Here is a 21042-nt window from a genome sequence, read left to right on the forward strand (position 1 = left end):
GTAATGACCATCATGAATCTGATTATTTCCTGACTGACAGGAAGAAGCCTATTCCTCTCTGTTACAACACACAGGGGTTCTGTTACAGAGAGCCAGGAATGTGTACGTTTTTTCCAGAGCCTGGATGTAGGGTGAAACATGTATTCTCTATACTGTGCCTCTTAGAAACATGTTGGTCAGCTTGCACAATGAGAAGGACAGAGAAGCTATACTAATGGACTAAAAAAACAGGGACATACATATATTTAAGTCATTGCAGTGATGGTTATGCACTATATAACATTAACTTTTTATATTGGAAAAAGTTAAGTGATGCGTATTCACTAATGTAATAGTAATATGCATTTTCCGCTATGAGTTAATGTTGTAGCAAACATGGCTGCCAAAGGCTTGTTCTGTTACTTTTCTCCTTTTTACATAGACTTACCCATCGATACGTCCACTTTTCATTTCCTGAAATACATTTCATTTCCTGAAATACATGTTTGCCTATATTTATTCTATGGTTTATGGAAGGCCTGGTGATTTAAATAAGCCCTGGCACTTTAAGGCCAGTGGTAGAAATGATGTACGTACGGACGCCTCTGCTGGATACTCATGGCGGACATGCTTTACTATTAAATGTGCTTGGTGTGTGGTTGCGTGTATCCAGTCTGTGGCCTCACATCAAACGACCAGATCTGACGTAAAGGTAAGTGACCCACATCACCTGGGAATTAACTTGGTTTGCCAGATGGCCAATCCGAGCCTGGCCTAGCCTGTATTAGTTCTCAATTTTCTGTATGTTTTGATTTGAAAAATAAATTTTTATTTGTATTTTTATTTTGGTGGCCAAGTGGTCACGATATTTAATTTCACGCGAATTTGCATTGTTTGTAACTCAAATAATACCAAACCCTGAACCATATGCATTAAACTTTTCACAAAGGGAAGCATCGTCTCCGATTTTGGCGAGATTTTTATCTAAAATGTATGTCTTCTACAAGATAGCTTTTTATATGATTTTTTATATGAATTTCCCATTCAGTTTTAAATAATAGATTGTTATATTTCCTGACACCTTAAAGTGAATAATTTATGTTCTCATTGCATTTTTGAGACTAGAAATTGCCTCATGTTCTAAACATACACAATAGAACAATATTTTGGCACAAAATCTAACATTAGATGATTCCTTTGAAATAACAAACATTTACATACTGAAAAGAGAAATGTCCCCAAATGTTATGTTTTACACTTTAATAAATCCTATTTTAACTTAACGAGTCAAATAATCCTCTAGATTGTCATATAGTTGTATTGTTCCAAGAGAAGATGGAGTCTTTAGCTTTTTATTGTACCAACATGGAAACAGATGCAGAGTTACATAAGCTTTTGGGATCTCAGAGGTTTCTTCTTCAGATTCTACCCTTTAAATATTTTTAAATAAATTGCTAAAATAAAATGACTTAAGCAAAAATATGAAGTCCGCCATCCAGATTCTTTCTGTTTAATCTAAATGTGCTTAGTTTCTGATGCCTGAACCAAAAAGGAACCCAAACAAACTGGGCATTACAGTTCGAGTATGAGTTATCAATCACATATATTGGGCACAATAGTTTTTACACAACTGCCTTTAGAGCAACTAGGACTAGATGGATGATCCAATTACAGCCAAAGAAATTCTAGATGCTGTTACTTTTATCCGTTACGATAAATCTCCTTTACTGGACACACAGCCCAGCATGCTGAATTATTAGCACCACAATGCTGTCTAGTTCTCACTTGCAAATTATCCACTGCACACACTTGAAACACAAACACATTTTCCTTTTCTGGATTTATTCGTTTTCTTGACTGCATGTCTGATCCTGAAATTCCTTAGAGTGGTAGCAACCAGACTGCAATTGCAGTGCCTTTAATCTGCTGTCCCTCCATATTCGTTCAGTGATTTGTTTTTGCCCAATGCTGCTGCAAAAAATAAGTCTGCTCAACTGTCACAGGGAAAAACTTGAAAAAAGAACAAAATAAGAGGAGATAAGGAAAACTGCTCCATCACAGCCACGGCTAACCTTTCGGGTTTTTTCAGTCCTTGGTCTATAAAGAACATCTAGTAACAGATTCTAAAAATTAGGTAAATACAAACTCAAATGAAAAACACACCATGACATATTACACCGTGTCATAATTTATTCAACAAAAATAAAGCCAAAATGGAGAAGCAATCTGTGAAAAAGTGAATAAGTACACCTTATGATTCCATAGCTTGTAGAACCACCATTTTAGCAGCAATAACTTAAAGGAATCATTTTCTGTATGACTTTATCAGTATTTTACATCATTGTGGAGAAATTTTGCCCACTCTTCTTTACAACGTTGCTTCAGTTCACCCCAGCTTGCAGGCATTTGTTTATACACAGCTCTCTTAAGGTCCTGCCACAGCATTTCAATTGGGTTGAAGTCCGGACTTTGGGCCATAGCAACACCTTGATTCTTTTTAATTTTTCTGCCATCTTGTTGTAGATTTGTTGGTGTACAACCGAATTTCAGCCAAGCTTTAGCTGTTGGATAGATGGCCTCGCACCTGACTCTAGAATACTTTGGTATACAGAGGAGTTCATGGTCAACTCAGTTACTGCAAGGTTCCCAAGTCCTGTGGCTACAAAACAAGCCCAAATCATCACCCCCCCACCACCGTGCTTTACAGTTAGTATGAGTTTGTGCTCATACGCTTTGTTTGGTTTTCACCAAACGTGACGTTGTGCATTATGGTCAAACATCTCCACTTTGGTCTTGTCTGTCCAAAAGACATTATTCCAGAAGTTTTGTGGTTTTTTCAGATGCAACTTTGCCAACCTAAGCTGTGCTCCCATGTTCTTTTTAGAGAGAAGAGGCTTTCTCCTGGCAACCCTTTCAAACAAACCATACTTATCCGGTATTTTTCTAATTGTGCTGTCATGAACTTTAACATTCTGAGGCCTGTAGAGTCTGAGATGTTTTGTGCAATTTCTCTGAGCATTGCACGTTCTGACCTTGGGGTGAATTTGCTGGGACGCCCACTTCTGGGAAAATCATTGCTGATGTCAGTTTTAAAAAAATCCTTGTGCAATATGTTTTTGTCCATCTGTCCATACCACAAGAGCAACGGCATGAGTTAAAGACTAGATTATCGCCTCATACTGTATGAACAACCTTACTCATAAGTGAAGAGGCTGAGGATGTGAAAGAAATAGATGGCAGGCAAGGAGTCCGGGATATTTGTGATCCAAGTTTCTTTAAAATATGGCTGTCTGCCATAAAACCTGAGGATTTAACTGGTTTTGCTTCCTTATTTTAGTTCCTTGTTTTTTTGGCATTTGTCACACGCTTTAAATCTGTGTCTTCCTGTAATGGATTAACATAATATGGCTTATTTAATGTTTTTTGTAAGTAGCATTTTAGGGTACTGTATATCTCCAGCTTCAAGTATAAACTTCTATACCCCTCAACAATTCAGGTGAGTGTGAGGCTGGTTGTTGGAGGCGCATGGCTTTACCCAAAGTACCACCTAATGATACCCACCTTTTAGAGGTCACATGGTAGCCAAGGTGGAAATCTGTGCTGCAGCAGAGTGGTCCTCTTTTGATTTCCAGACCCCTGGACCAGTCAGGGGAGGTTGGGGGAATCTCCCCAACTAGCCCAAGACCACCACCGCCACCAAAAGCGGTGAAGCAGCTATGTAGTGAGACAGTACCCAAATATCAGGACTGTCCTGCAAAAACTAGTATACTTGGCGGGGATGCTATTGATGTAAGCAGGTTGTAATGACTCAGAAAGGAATGTCAGCCGGCAGCTCATGTACATAATGACCTGGGATTTGTTGTCAAGAAATCAAGCCAGAACCATGAGCAGAACACTTGCAGAGCATTACATAGCGCACTCACATACATGAAGTACTCTATATACAGGATTTGCACATTTACGTTTGTACATTTTCTCCAGCATCTCCGAGAAGCAGCATGCCAGATGGATACCAGGGACAGTAAATGCACTTACTGAGAGATGCGTGAGGGAGGCAACTCCTTTTCCATCACATACATTACTTGTTTCCTCGCTGGGCAGCTCTGTGCAGAGCACTGGGATATTAACTTGTTCTGCGGGGCTCCGCACGGTGTAGCTGCATGAGGGAGAAAGTGAGAAGAATATCTGCTAAAAGGGAGACTCTCACCATTCTTTATTACTAGTATCATTATAAAAATACCATTATAAAGAAATATTGTACTATTTTCTGTGTTAAAACACTTCTAGTTTTTGTATAATATAATGTTTTCAGGCAGCTGCATGGTAACCATTTGTATGTGCTCTGGCTCTGATATCTTAGCCCAATCTTCCAGACAACCCCCCCCCCCGACTCCTTATAAAACAGCAGCCCCCAGTTCTGCAGATAAAGGACGTTTACTGGAGGAAAGCAAAATAAAAGATTTTGTTTGTACCGATGCTAACTTACATTTCTGTATACAGCGCACTCTTCTAGTACGTTAGGAGCTGCAAAAAAACTGTTTTTATCTAATTTTGTTAAAATACCTGGATCTACCGCCATCATAATTTGCGTGACTTTCCCAGTTCAAACACCACACCAATGCTAATGAAAACCACAACTCCAGTCCAGACTTTTATTAGTCACTGTCCAGCTGGGCGATTAAGACTAAGCCATTCTATTGTTTACCGCAACAATAGTTTGGATTCAGATAGCAGAGCAAGAAGACATTATATTATGGGGCAAAAACTTGCACAATAACTGCACAACAGCGCTTGGAATACTGGACTATCTCACCCACATTGGTACTATTTGCAATTACATGAAATGTTCCCATGAAGGCTGGCATTCTTGAATCTGGATACAGGGGGTTAATATTTCTAAGCATGTATGATGTCAGACTCGGGGCATTTACACAGTTCCAGGCTATTTGTATTGAGCTTATATGGAAAGCAGCCTAATGTATACAGCGACATACTTCCTGCCCCGAGAGCTGCATCTGTAAACGTTTAGAATGTGAAGACTTTTGGACTGTACCATTTCCATAGACGGGGGGGGGGCAGCCAGTATTACATTTAAATGCATGTGAAATAATGATATTGGCTTTTTAACTATTCGTTTAGTGATTACTGTAGCAGATGATGTATAATCATAAATGAATCTGGCTTTCTGGAGTTAAATGTATATTTTTAATTTAAATGAGGCCACCCCTTTCCTTTTTTAGTGTTGGTATGAGGAAATGAGCGCAGAGCTGTTTGATTGTTACTTGGTAAGCTGCTTAGCGCGACTGCTTGAAAAACATGCTTTCTAAGTAAACTGGCGGAAAGGGTTAATTGATTCACTGTTATTGCTCGTTTGGGGTGAGTGGGTGTTAAGTTGTTATAGAGAGCAGCGCGTTATATAAGGTAACTCCTCTTACACGAGGTCTCCTGAGAGCATGCCATCAATACAGGCAGATGATAGCCTAGAACATAGGTGCCTGTAGTTCCCATAACTATGAATGACAGATTCTATAGGACTGTACAATGTGGAACCAGAAGGGAGTTTTGTATATAATGGGATGAGTTCCCTTTAATCTCAGGCTTATTATAAATACCGGTATTAACTGCAGGATTGTATAAAACCGTCCAGCTCTTTCTCAGTTTTAATGGACTCCCCAGCCATCAAACGCACTATAATGTACAAGAAAAAGAGGGCGCATTGTACAGCGCTGCAGAATATGATGGTGCTATATAAAACAATAATAGTGTACATCAGTCAATACACTATATAAGAGGCCTGCTTACCGACTTGAGGAGTGTGGATCATATAAAAATAAAATAGCAGCACGGTCTAGGGCTCCCTGAAAACAATTGTCAATGTTTCCAGTGCTCCAAAGACTGCTCCATGTGCAAAAGATGCAACAATACAAAAGTCAGCGGGATAATTGGACTCGTTTGTATAGATATGTGGTATTCATTTTATGTATAGACTGAGTTATGGGTTTTTCTCGTTAAATGATTGAGTTGCACTTGGAGTTGCGCCCTCTTTTTCTCTTTGTTTTGTGTGTTTTCGGTTGGTAGGAGTGAGACACACACTTCGTAGAAGAGCAGCACCCTGGCGCTACATTGAAGAAAACATTTTTTTTTAACTTTATTATTCACATATACCTTTTATTGTATTTTGGACTTTGGGGACTTTTCTCTTATATATATATATATATATATATATATATATATATAATTTTTTATATGTGTGTGTGTGGCCCTGATTGGTCAGGAAATCTAGTCTATCAAAACACAATATGTATGTGTGCGTATATATAGATATGTATGTGAGGAAGAGACACAAATAATGTATTGTAACTATCATTAATGCTCCTGGCACAATGAGAAATGAGCGCACATTATTGATGTGAATATAACGACATCCATACATGCTTGATAAAATCAGCCAGTGAGGATCCAGAAACAAAATGAGACTCAAAAAAGGAAGAATATTAATATTAATGCAAAAATGTAATTTATACATTTTTCAAGTGCACTACCAGTTCTGGTTCCAGCGGTACCTCCTGGTAATACCCTGATCTTTGCTGTGCATGTATGAAATGTTATGGGGTTGTTGTGTATTAGTGAGTTCTGTCCTCGACCACCTCTAGGCTTTCAATATTAGCAATAAAACGCATCTGTTATTATTGCAAACCTTGGATGGTTTTCTAGGTTAAAAATTGTCAGTGAGTCTAACAAAAAAAAAAAAGATCTTGCGTTATGTACCTGTCAGTGTTTACTTTTGACATTTTGTTTCTGTAGAAGTTAGTAACTAAAATAAACTTACGTCGACGCTCCAGGCATCAAATGCACTTTAACCCCTTCAGGACCGGGATTTTGATACTAAGGTGTCGCTAAAGGACCGGAGCCGTTTTTGTTTTTTTGCTATGTCTTTCTTCAACTGTAATTTCTCTCTTATCAATTAGTGCACCCACACAAATCATATATTGTTTTTTGCAGCACAAGTAGGGCTTTCATTTGAAACCATATTAAGCTGGGTAGTACATTGTTTTGTTTGAAATAAACTGGAAAAAGTGGGAAAAAAAATGAAAAAAACAATTTTTTTTTACAGTTTTGTATACATACAAATTGTACACACATTAAACCAATGGGAAAAAGTTATCCAAAATATATTCATTAACTTGTCCTGATTTGGAAACCACCCAACATGGCCAGGATTTTCATCTATTTTGACCATAGAGGCAAATATTGCAAGGCATGCATCACGTTTTTAAAACGTAATTTTTTTCAAATTTGGCATGGTAGTCTAATAACTGCAATAATTATATGTTTATGAACAGTAGATAAGTCAAGGTGTACAACTAGGGTCATTTTGACACTTTTCAAACAGGGATTTTATCGCCAATTGCTGCCAAATTGCATATGTTGCAATGTTGCTTTAGATTTCATATTATATTTTGTATAGAATATGTGCAACTGCAGAAAAAACCACCACATTTTGTTCACCAACATCCCCCGGTTCCAACAAAGCCTCACATGCATGGTTCATGCATTTTGTGAGGAAGCTATGAGGGCAAAACTGGAACATGCGGATTTTAGTTTTCAAATTTGGAATTTTCAGAAATTGGTTTCTTGGCCCATATCCCATTTGGGAGATTTTGGAAGCCCCCACTGTAAATTACCCCATAAAGGTATATATTTACGAACAGCAGACAAGTCAAGGTGTTCAACTAGGGTAGGTTTAACAGTTTTCAGCAAGCCATTTCTTCACTGATGTCTGCCAAAGTTCACAGGGAAATTATTTTATTGCGTTTTTAATGCATAAATTTCAATGTTGCATTGAATTTCTTGCACACCATAAGTGCAACAGTGGAAGAAAATGCCATATTTTGTTCACCAACATCCCATGATTCCCACATTCCTCACATGCATAGTTCATGCATTTTTTGAGGAAGCCATGAGGCCATAACTGGAACATGCGCAAGTTTTCAGAAATTGGTTTACTGGGCCCATATCCTATTTGGGACATTTTGGAAGCCCCCCCACTGTAAATTACCCCATAAAAGTATATATTTATGAGCAGCAGACAAGTCAAGGTGTTCAACTAGGGTAATTTTGACAGTTTTCAGGCAGCCATTTCTTCATTGATGTCTGCCAAAATTTATTTTATTGCGTTTTTAACGCATACATTTCAATGTTGCAATTTATTTCTTGCACAGCATATGTGCAACAGTGGAAGAAAACGCCACATTTTGTTCGCCAACATCCCCCGGTTCCAACAAGGCCTCACATGCATGGTTCATGCATTTTTTGAGGAAGCTATGAGGGCAAAACTGGAACATGCGCATTTCAATTTTTATATTTATATTTTTTTTTATCAGATTACTTGTAAGGTGTGTTCAGCGGAAAGCATGTGATATACTTACCACCAATCAGCTCAAGCTCTGGCTGGTAGACTCCTCCCTTTGCGCAAATGAGTGCAAAGTGACCCCATTGATTCCCTGCCGCTGATTGGACGCTTCTCATATCCCTTCATGTGCATCCATTGTTCAGGTGGCTCGGAATTGTAACAAATTGCTTTATACAAGTTGCATCTGGATTATAATATTTTCATTGTAAGAGTGAATATTGATATACAATGATTGCATTTGTTTAACGTTTAGCAGGTGTCTGTGCATGCCACATGCCTAATTATAGATAAAACAACCGGTGTGATGCCCTGATATGCCCTTTATCTTCTCTTTAAAGATCTCTTTAAATTTTATTGGGGCTCTCATTGAAAATGCATGGTGGGGGGGGTTTCTGCAGCCAGTCAGTGACAATAATCATCTGACTACAGAAAGGGAAGAGGTGAGCTGCAGCTTCTCTCTAAGGCAAGTATTTTATTTAGTAGTATAGCATTGTGCTTTGTTCTGTGAAGTGGCCGTCAGAGACATTAACTGTCTCTTTAACCACAGATCTAAAGCAAAAGTGCCTTTCTTTGCCTATTTGAAATAAGTAGGGCTGCAACTAACGATTATTTTAATAATCGATTAGTTGGCCGATTATTTTTTCGATTAATCGGATAAAAAAAATGAATGTAAATTTTTCATTTATTTAAAATAATTTACTAAACAAATGATGTTAAATACAAACAGCAGAATAAAAAAACTTTGATAATACATTTCTTGTCTTTATTTTCCAACCAGCCCCCCACATATACCACACCACGCTGCCTCCCACATATACCACTCCACGCTGCCTCCCACATATACCACTCCAAGCTGCCTCCCACATCTGCCACGCCACGCTGCCTCCCACATATGCCACTCCACTCTACCCCCCACATGCCACTGTGCCTGATACGCCTTATACCCCCTGAAACACCACTCCATCCTCCCCAGACATGCCACCCTGCCCTCCCCACATATGCCACGCCATGCTGCCTCCCACATCTGCCACTCCACAATGCCTCCCACATCTGCCACTCCACGCTGCCTCCCACATCTGCCACTGTGCCTGATACGCCTTATATCCCCTGATACCCCACTCCATCCTCCCCAGACATGCCACCCTGCCTCCCAGACATGCCACTTCTCTACCCCCAGATATGCCACTCTACCCCCAGATATGCCTTATACACCCTGATACACCACTCCGTCCTCCCCAGACATGCCACACTGCCCTCCCCACATATGCCTTATATACTGTATATGCCTTATACCCCCAGATATGTCACTTCACTGCCCCCAGGATTTAGATTCCCCTAAATTAACCCTAAACTCCCCATTAACCATAACTGCCCCTAAATTAACCCTTAACACCCCCTTAACCACAGCATCCCCTAAATTAACCCTAAAGACCCCATCAACCACAGCATCCCCTAAATTAACCCTAAACACACCATTAACCACAACTGCCTCAAATTAACCCCAAACACCCCATTAACCACAGCTGCTCCTAAATTAACCCTAAACACCATATTAACATAACTGCCCCTAAATTAACCCTAAACACCCAATTAACCATAACTGCCCCTAAATTAACCCTAAACACCCCACTAACCATAACTGCCCCTAAATTAACCCCCACCTCCCCTAACTTTCAGTAGCCCAAATATATATATATATATTACATACATATATACATATACATATATATATATATATACATACACACACATACACATTATATATATATATATATATATATATATATATATACATATACTTACAGTTAGATGAGTGTCACAGCCATGTGGTTCTGGCCTGGAGAAGGAAGGGGCGGGGCCAGTTGTCACGGTGATTACAGGGAGGGGGAGTAAGTAGGAGCTGCTGCTGTGAGACGGTGAGTCAGACTAAACGGATTATATAATGAGGGGGATTTTTCAGAGCGTTTGCTCTGAAAAAACCCTCATTTTATAATCGATAATAATCGATTCAACTAATCGATAATGAAATTCGTTGCCAACGAATTTCATTATCGATTATTATCGATTAGTTGTTGCAGCCCTAGAAATAAGTACTTGACGCTATATATTGTTTAAGTTGAATGTCCAGCTATCAGTTTAGCCAAACACTAACACACAGGCAGAGTTGCCATATTGACCATTTTTTACACGGCATGTCTAATATTTACATTGCTGACCACCACCTACAAAGAGCTTCCCTGCATTATGGGGAATGTATAAACTTTATTAAATAATAATCAATTTCTTTCTATGAGATTATCTATTCAAAATACTGCAGTGCAGCACTGGATGTGGTGGACAGTGAGATGGGGCTTGGAAAAAAATGGCTGGCGTGGCAACTCTATTTCCTGATGATTCAATGTTACCCGATTGTTGGGGCTTGTAGAAGACAATGCTGCTCATGACACTTGGCGTAAGTTGTTTAATGGCGGCCACAAACAAGAGGTGCGCACGTGGCGGTGCATTCAATCAGATAAGTTTTTAAGTGTAACACTTGATTTAGAGCGTTAAGTGACTTCCCGCATAATTAACCCAACTTTAATGCTTTTTTGTTTATATAGTCTCCGTGTCACCACCAGGCATACTGTATATTTTTGGAGCTGCAGGTACTGAACTCGTAAATTGATTCATCTTCAATGCGCTGGGGTCTGCTAAAAGTAAGTGCTTTTATTACTCTTCATTTTACATAGCTCAGCTTATATTTGTGGTTCTGTTTTTTAACATTCTTTTCCAGCTAAATTAATGAAAAAATATTCCCATTGATTTCTGATATAAAGAGGTTTCTGAATAAAAGACCCATGTAGAATTTCTAGGTCCTCACACAAAAGTTTATAAAGTGAATTACAAACAACAATAAAAGGAAATATACTTGTATAACAGTGTAAGAGGCTATGGGGGGATAAAGACCCTGTGATGTTTGTCAACACAGTCCTTTGACTAAATTATACAAATCCGTATTCGTTGAAGGACTGTTTCAGACAAACAAACATACGATCCTTTGATTTCTCTGTGATGAAATCCTTGTAAGTAATGAAGAAATAATAAGCCAAAGCCATTGTGTTTTGTGAAGCTATTTTGCATTGAAATCAAAAGCAGCTGATCCTATTTCAAATAGCTTATTTCAACTTGTTAGTTACATTTTTATGCCCTGACAAAAAAGTGAAATATAAAATATGTTTTGCTTCTGCAGTCAAGAAGTTTATTTAATTTAGTTAAAAAAAAAACAGTGATATAACTTCATAAATATTGCCACAAATTAATTCACAGTCATGGGGACTAATATAACAATATAATAAGTAAGAATGTCAGGTTACCCAAAATGAAGCATAGTCACCAATATCATCCATGGGAGCACAATGAGAGTATAACGTGCTGGCAGGAGTTGGAGACATTAGTAGATTTCTTCATATTCTGGGAAACTCTCGGTACAAGAGGAAAGAATGCGGACATAAGGGGGTTAAGAGGAGAGGTGGCAGGAGTTGAGGACGTTTGAACTCCCCAGGTTCTCTATTTATTATTGGAGGCAAACACTGGCAAATTTCTCTAGCAAGAATGGGTAAGGAGACTGACGGCAAAACTACTGAAGCAGAAGCTCGCTGAGCTGCAGCATTCTTAATGTATAATAAAATCAAGGAGTTGAAACCACAACTCTTCCATCCAACTCTAAATTTGGTGAATAAACCTCAAGGTCATGCTGTATTACTTTTCATTGAGGACCAACAAACCCAAGAGCCAAAGAAACGAGGTATTTTTCCTTATTTCCCAACTCATTCAAATTAGATTTTTTGAGTCACTTACTGGATATTATGTATGGTCTTCTAGGGAAATAAGGCACGGAAACATCAAACATCAACATACAAATTAATGTTGACATAGTGATCCCACAGAGGATAGTCTAGATACTTTACTGTTGGCTTATGGTAATTCACCCAACTTCAGGCACAGTCTTCTCTATTAATGTCTTGCATAGTTAAGATTTCTCACGCCTCAGGTGGCATCTGAAACTGGATATCTGAGGCCTTGTGTACAGACTAAAAGTCATCAAAAACACTTTTCATACCTTCGGGGTCTTTTCCCTCACAGCATAGGGAACATTCACAGTCTTTCATCAGTCCCGTGGATTCTGTTGTTTCGGGGAGTTGAAGTAGGCATGCTTCAGGATGCATCAAATTCCTTGGATGAATTTGGAAATCCAGGCATGGACTTGTAGTGTGTTCCACACCGCAGCAGGTTGGACCATTGGCTCATCAATGCATCTCTGTCCATCACAACTTATATAAACATACCAGAACACAGTGATCTGGGCTCCTTATTGGGGGCAGGGATTGGGGAGAGAGATTGCATGCAATTGTCAAAATGGATAATGCAAACAATAAATAGCAGAGATAGTTCACAGTCCCTGACAACATTTAAAAGCCAGGTTTTGTCTGTCTTCTGGAGACCAACTTCAATTCTTAGAGACAGTCTGTTTTATTGTTCATGGGCCATTGCAACACTTAGACATGAGTGGTAATCATGAACATTCTTCATGCTTGCCAAATGTAGTAAGAGTCCTCTTAAAGGCAAGTTTCACATATGCTTGGCTACACTTGAAAAAGGAGAGAAGCTAATAATGCAAGGCTTACAAAGAATTATGCAATCAACAAAAGGACTATTGGCATAACAGAAGCCATTGCATCCCACCTTTAATGCAAATGACCGTCGGAGGCTTCTGACAACCACAGAGAAGATTCACTAAACAATCATTGCTTGTTAGTTTCAGTTAGTGTGGGTCAACATAATGAAACATAATGTCACATCCCAGTTCTTGGCTTTAGAAGGACCGCATCAGTGAGTGATACCTAAAGAGAGCAACGAGAGTTCTCCTGCTACCCCATTCACTACCAATTAACCCACCTCCACATGTAAGTGAGCGGTAGGAGACCTCATAGAAACAAGTATTAGAGGGTGTGGGTATATCGGTGATAAGAGTCTGAGTGCATCAGTGTTCATATGTATATAAATGTCAGAGTGGGTATTTACTGGAATAGTGCACAAGAGTGTCGGTATATCAACCAGTTTGTGTTGTTGTGGGTTAATATATGTATGTGTACACCATGTCAGCTAGAGTAGCATTGTGTGAATTAGTGTATACCTGTGTGTAACTGTGTGTGTGTGTGTATTTATGTGCTTATGATTTATATGAATTTCGCAGCTAAGAACTGGTAGTCAGTTAAGTTTGCAGGTTGACAAAATATTCTGTACTGGACAGCCGTGCTAAAGATTTGTGGTCCCTAATGGCTGCTGAAAATATTCTTATCTTTTGCAATTAACAGCAAATATAGAAAAAGATGAGTGCTGCGGATATATTTTGTAATACCTGAGTATTTGCCAGGAAGGGTTGAATACTGAACAAAGGCACACGTCTGTCCTTACTGCATGGTTGTGTGGCTGGGAGAATTCCTCTCTTTCACAATAAAGGTGATGTATTCAAATATATACAGAGGTTAAAGAAAATCACACGCAGATGCGTGCTACAAATACTCAGTTTCTTGTGTAACATGACAATCGCTGTATTATTAATACCAATAGTTTAACTGTCTTCTAGATTGTAAACTCTTTTGCCCTACTTACTTTTTGTTGTAATGTTTATTAACATTTATGTAATGTTTACCCATTGTACAGCTCTGCAGAATATGATGGTGCTATATAAAACAACAATAAGAAGAAGAAATGTGCTTTCCTGTTAGCATACAGCCTTTTTACGATTCCGGTTCATTCACAGACGTCTTAAGTAGCTGCACAGGCCCCTTATTCATTACTCATTTATAAGCAATTTCCTGCTGTATGATTATGTACACTAGCGATAACTAAGAGTAATCATTCTGTACCGCAGAAGCCAGTGAATCAGAGAAACAAATGCGACGATGATTCAGAGAGACTCGTGTCTTATCCGAAACAGCAAACATTGCCTAATAGTATCTTCTGTGCCAAAGTTTGGTGGTTCTTTTTCCCCAGAATCCTCCCATACTTCATTTGTTCCAGTATCCCTCGTACTTTGGGGTGGGGGGGGGGCGGTCCAGCTCTTTATAGCTTTTATCTCTTCTTCTTCAGCCGCCTAAATTGCCAGTGGTTTTATGATCTTCACACATCCCTCGCATACCTCTTATTTTTGAAACTTTTGTCTTCACTCCGAGTTTCTATCTTCCAAGCGCAGATGCAAGGGTTTGACGGCTGTGAAATTCCCATGCCGAGATTGTAACCCAGTTTCTGTGGGAAACCATAAAATAAACAACCCTTTAGGGAACTAGTCAGTAATGGACGGATTAAATTAAGTGTCGTCTGAGCCTCCATTTGAACTATGACTAATGTGGGTTTATTGCAATTAGACATTTGTCCACTCAAATCTAATGTACAACTGCTACGTTTTTTTTATTCTTTTAGTGGAGATTATAAAATCCATTCTGATGCAGCCTTCTCTGCAGATACAAACAACCCATTTTAATATGTATCTTCAACTTGCATTTCCTCTAGAGAAATCTAATGTTCAAATTAATTAGCAGGTTCATATGGGACAAAATTGAGTACAAACTGTTACACAGACGGTAAAAACGGAATAAAGTATATATTAAAGAGGAACTCCGACCAATTCTTTTATTACTAGTAATGCATTAAAAATCTAGTTATCTCCTTATCCTGGGTCCGTTATCCCACGCTACTCCACGCTGTTTCTAAGTTTGTTCCGATATCCTTGTCCCTGGAGTCGCCACTTGGGTCGAGGACAGGAGACACTGGGGGTGAGAGATAATACCTTCTCCCTGACACACGTGTAGCACTTCACACTTGTTTTCTTTTTTTTTTTTTTATTGTTTTGTCGTTTTGATGTTTTACACATCCCCGCGAATCGTTGTTTTGTTTCAAGGCTCTACCAAATTACCTTCTCAAAACTTTACATACTTGCTGAATGGCAACTTGATTCACCTCAGCCAGGGCATTACTTATAATAATATATGTACTCTAAGAGAATACAGGTTTGGTTGAGCGCTTCCTACATGCGCTCTTCTTCTCTGTTTTTGTTTTCCATCAATATACGCATGGACGTTTAACACTCTGCTGCAGTCAGCCCAGTATATGACATTGACACCTAAATCTCCATATGTTGCTTTGTATTAGCTCCTTGGTGAGCTTTCTCTACTACATACCATGTTTATTTATGTTAAACTTCATGATGCTGTCGGATTTCATAATTGTACAGCTGTGTGCTGACTTCATGTATGTAATATAATACTGTCGGCAGCTGAATATCAGTCGTTTGTATATGTTCCAGGTCTGTTATCCTTTCCAAATCTACGGGACAAACTCCATGATGTTTCTAATACTGTATGTGGTAAAAAAATATATATATATAAAAAATAGAATGGCTCAGTGTTAATCACTCAGCAGGACAATCTAACTAATGGAAGTCTAGAGATATATATATATATACACCGTATTTGCCCGAATATAGGCCGCACTTTTTTCCCCCACAAGTCTTTATGCATGCTGTTCCGGGCAGGCAGCAGGGTTAGGATACAGATCCCCCGCAGCGCTGCAGGGGACCTGCATCCTACTCTCCGATACACTGAGACAGCCTCCCCTGCCGGCAATTCCCACGGAGGGAGTGCCGGCACGGGAAATTGTCAAAGCGCATCGTGCAGACGTGCTGGCAGCGTTGGTTGTTTACGCTCGCATCGGCGCAGCCAGTGAATGTCTGCGCGATGTACGTTAACAATCTTCCTTGCCGGCACTTCCCACGGTGGAAGTGCTGGCACCGGAAGTTGAATACGCGTATTGCGTAGATGTCCCCCGCCGGGCAAGACACCGGGGAGTCTGCACTGGTAAGTCTAGGGGGGGCATATCTCGGGGGGGGGCAGAGTGGCAGCATATCTCGGGGGGGGGCATATCTATAACACCATGTTTTGTTTTTTTACTAAGAATTCTTTAAAAAACCTAACTTTTAGGGTGCGGCCTATAATCGAGCCAATACGGTGTGTGTGTGTGTGTGTCTCTCTCTCTCTCTCTCTATATATATATATATATATATATATATATATATATATATATATATATATATATATATATATATATATATATATATATATATATTGTTGATTTTCTGTGGTCCAATTTTGGTGCGTTAACCACACTTTTATGAAAAGTAAGTAACACCAAAATTGGACAAAAAAATTTGATAACAATATATATATATATATATATATATATATATGATTGTTAACAGCAATCACTCTCCTATCAGCCAGTACATGCTGTAATCTGGCTATGCCTGGGCATGATAGGAGTGTAATTGCTGTTAGCAATCATATATATATAATTTTTTTTAAGGTGGGGAGGTCATTTTCGATCTCTGTTTCGGCCAAGTAAATCCTGAATTTTCATTTCGGTGCATCCCTACCAGTATTTTGATGTATCTCATATTGCTAAAAAAAAGGTGATAGGTTCACTTTGCAATTATTATATTATTTATTACAATTTATTATAGCATCCAGTATATTAGCTAATGAGAGATACAAGTCATTATTATTATTATTTTATATAGTTTCTGAGTCTCTGCTTTTATCATTGAACTTTTAAGGGTTTGATGAGAATGTATGAACCCTGCTGTTTCGCTACTTTTTGCATTTCCATTTTTATATGGCGGTTACATATCATAAATGTAATCCAATTTATACAAGTACAAGAGACATGCCATGAAATAGGAGGCTATTTGCAATTTTTTACAGAACACGGGTAAGTGTAGTTAAAGGGTCACATCTGAAAAATGAACAATTTCACAGTTCTAGTGTCACATTTTATAAAACGATATGAAAGGTAATAGAGGCTCTTTTACTTTTGTGCCAAGTATTATGATCTTCATTGTTTCTTCTTTCTGTATTGTGACCTATTCAAATGTAGTATTAAGGCTCAACTTATATAGTCATGCACTCTTTTTGTCTTGTATAGCTGGAAAGAAGATGTAACGGTGAGAAAGTAACTTTTTTAATGTAAAAAAAATATATAGCATTAAGGGATATATACACTAAACATAGAATTTGATGGCTTGTACAACTACTGATGGGAGGCTGTCCCTTTTATCTACCACCCTCTCAGTAAAGTAAAACTTCATTACATTACATCTGAACCTCTAACCTTACAGTTTTAGACTATAATCTCTTGTTCTAACATTTCTCCTCCCTTGAAATATACTTCTATCCTGTACTTTGTTAGAAATGTTTAAAAAAAGTAAAGGGACTTTCACATCTCCTCGCTCTCTTTTTTCCTCCAAACTATACATATTGACCAACCTTAGTCTTTCCTGATAATATTTATATAAGTTGCTCCATTTGCAACACTTAAAAAGATGCAAACGTGAATAGACCAGCAAGCAGGGGCAGACTGGCCCATTGGGCACTTGGGCATGGACTGAGGGCCCGGGAAGGTCAGAGAACTGCGAGGGGCCCTGTTGGGCTCAATGATTTGTCCCGGGGCCAAAGTAAATGCTTGCCTAATTTTTTCAATATAAAATGTATCGGCAGCAGGGTCTAATATTTATTTATTTATTTATTTATATATATATATATATATATATATATATATATATATTGGCAGCAAGATCTAATATTTATATATATTGGGGGGGGAAACACAAAGAAAACTACTTTGTTGAAGCACCTTTTTGTAACAGCAATCAGTCTTTTTGGGTAGGAGTCTATTAGCATGGCACATCTTGACATGTCAATATTTGCCCACTCTTCTTTGCAAAAGCGCTCCAAATCTGTCAGATTGTGAGGATATCTCCTTTTGTGCAGCCCTCTTCAGATCACCCCACAGATGTTCAAGTGGATTCAGGTCTGGGCTCTGGCTGGGCCATTCCAAAACGTTAATCTTCTGGTGAAGCCATGCTTTTGTGGATTTGGTTGTGTGCTTTGTGTAATTGTCGTGCTGAAAGGTGAACTTCATCTTCAGCTTCCTAATGCACGCCTTAGGCTTTTGTGCCAAAATTTCCTGGTATTTGGAACTGTTCATAATTTCTTCCACCCTGACTAAGGCCCCAGTTCCAGCTAAAGAAAAACAGCCCCAAAGTGCTGCCACCACTATGCTTCACTGTGGATATGGTGTTCTTTGGGTGATGTGCAGTGTTGTTTTTGCGCCAAACATACCTTTTGGAATTATGGCCAAAAAGTTCAACCTTGGTTTCATCAGACCAGAACACATTTTCCCACTTGCTATTGGGGGACTTGAGGTTTTGTTTTTACAAACTTCAGCCGGGCTTGGATGTTTTTCTTTGTAAGAAAATGTTTCCCGTCTTGCCACCCTACCCCACAGCCCATTCATATGAAGAATACGGGAGATTGTTGTCACATGTTGCGCACAGCCAGTACTTGCCAGAAATTCCTGCAGTTCCTTTAATGTTGTAGTAGGCCTCTTGTAAGCCTCCCTGACCAGTTTTCTTCTCATCTTTTCATCAATTTTGGAGGGACGTCCAGTTCTTCACTGTGTTCCATGGTATATCTAATGCTTTGGAAATTCTTTTGTACCCTTCTCCTGACTGATATCTTTCAACAATGAGATCCCTCTGATGCTTTGGAAGCTCTCTGCGGACCATGGCTTTTGCTCTGAGATGCAACTAAGCAAATGTCAGGTAAATCCTACTAGAGCAGCTGAACTTTATTTGTGATTAATCAGTCACTTTAAATGATGGCAAGTTAATTCTAATTTTTTCCCCCCTCAAAGATTTCAGTTTCTTTTGCAATTGAATTGTTCATGTTATAGGTCACATTAAAGGTGGAAAAAGTTCTGACATGATTTATCTTTGTCATTTTTTAACATCACAAGAACCTGGCATTGTAACAGGTTTGTGTAGACTTTTTATATCCACTGTGTGTATGTGTGTGTGTGTGTGTGTGTATATATATATATATATATATATATAATTTATATCGAAAGAGTTACTTGTATTTTTCAATTGCTGTCAGTATTATTTAATATATATATGATAATGATATAATTTTATTTATGTGATATGTGAAAACCACCATGTTTACACTGTTATAAAGTTATCTTTTTTTCATTACTTAAAAATAGATATAAGGGGGTGTAACCATGGGGAGGGACTTAATCAGGAAGGAGTGTGGTCAAATAGGGTGTGGTTAAGGGAGGGGCATCACCACAGGGGGCCCCATGGCTTTTAGTTGCCCGGGTCCCTGGATGGACTCATTCCGTCCCTGCCAGCAAGGAAGAAGAAGTCAAGAGTTTGCCAGGAATTATGATGTCTATGAGAAACATTATACTTTGTGAATAAGACCCTCTTCTTGACCACAGACCTGGACACAGATGGGCTTATAGCTGGTATAAGGAGGTACAGCAGAACTATATATATCCGAAATTGCAAGTTGGGCATTTTTATTCATCAGCTATACTGTCAAGGGCCAAACTTGATGATCCATGCAAGTCATATAATAATATGATTTAGCATTGCATCATTCTGTTACTTTACATTTTATTTGTAGAACAAATTCCATAGCGTTATTACAATAGGAAAAATGCATCAATTTGTGAGAACAATAACATGAACATATGTTAAGACATGCTGGTACAGAAGGAGGAGAGGGTTCTGCTTGTGCAAGCTTACAATATATAAGGGGGATGAGGGGAAATGAGACAGATGGAGAGGAACTGTTTGGTAAGAATGATTTAATTGTAGAGAGAAAATCACGGGAAGTAGTCAATGACCTGAAGAGCAAGAAGTTGGTTAGGTTGGCCTATCATAATACACAGGGCTATCAAGGAGTTCAAGTATTCAACTCTCTGGAAACTCCTGTGGAAGACCAGTTTAGTAAACGACCCCCTTATTTTATAAAATGTTAGAGCTATAGCATATTATGGGAGATTTCAATGAAATCAAACGAGGAATCTTCAAGTTAATCTTTATAAAATAACCCCCTGAAAAGTCAAATTTTAAAATTTCTTTGGATTAAGCTGTCTGACTGGTAGCAGGACATACGGGGCGAAAATCCTCTAAATGAAAATTGCTGTTTATATTCAAAGAGAAATATATAATTTGAGAGTTCTGTGATCTTTGAAATCAGAAACTCAAATTTAAACTTCAATTAGTGTTGAGTTATATAGTGTTACAGAAACATTCCTGAAAAGAAGAAACCTGGCTTCTATCAGTAAAACGTACCATTTTTTACACGAATGCGTTATTTTTTTTTTATATATAATGGTGTAGCAGGTGATTATTCTGCTCAGGTAGAGACAGATTCCGTCAGGGCAGATATTATATGTAGTAGCCAAATAGTGGTATTAGTATTAGTAATGGTAAATATTAGCAGTATTAAAGTGTATGGTAAAGTCTGGCCGAATGCAGGAAACTCTTATGTGTATTCAGTAAACAGTGAGTCTGACGTGAGTTGAGCGGAAATTAAACATTTCATTTTTCACCTGATTTAACCGCGAGTGATTCAGAACCAACTCACTGTCAGAGGTTGGTCCTTTACAGCGTGTAGGTGAGATGATTTCTAGTGCTTTTTTCCTAGATGTTATACAAAGATAAGTACATGGATTGTAACAGACCAAAAAGGTAAGGTAAAACA

General features: G+C 38.6%; 1 protein-coding gene across 1 annotated transcript in view; it reads left to right on the forward strand.

Moving 5' to 3' along the window:
- The first annotated feature begins 5217 nt into the window (after nt 1-5217).
- The window catches only part of CPQ (carboxypeptidase Q), a 129040-nt gene continuing 113215 nt past the window's right edge, over nt 5218-21042 (forward strand). The window contains exons 1-2 of the mRNA XM_053467199.1: nt 5218-5264; nt 10993-11088. The gene's annotated coding sequence lies outside the window, so the exon portion shown is untranslated. The remainder of the gene's footprint in view (nt 5265-10992; nt 11089-21042) is intronic.

This window comes from Spea bombifrons, chromosome 5, assembly GCF_027358695.1.
Source record: "Spea bombifrons isolate aSpeBom1 chromosome 5, aSpeBom1.2.pri, whole genome shotgun sequence".
Lineage (NCBI taxonomy): Eukaryota > Metazoa > Chordata > Amphibia > Anura > Pelobatidae > Spea > Spea bombifrons.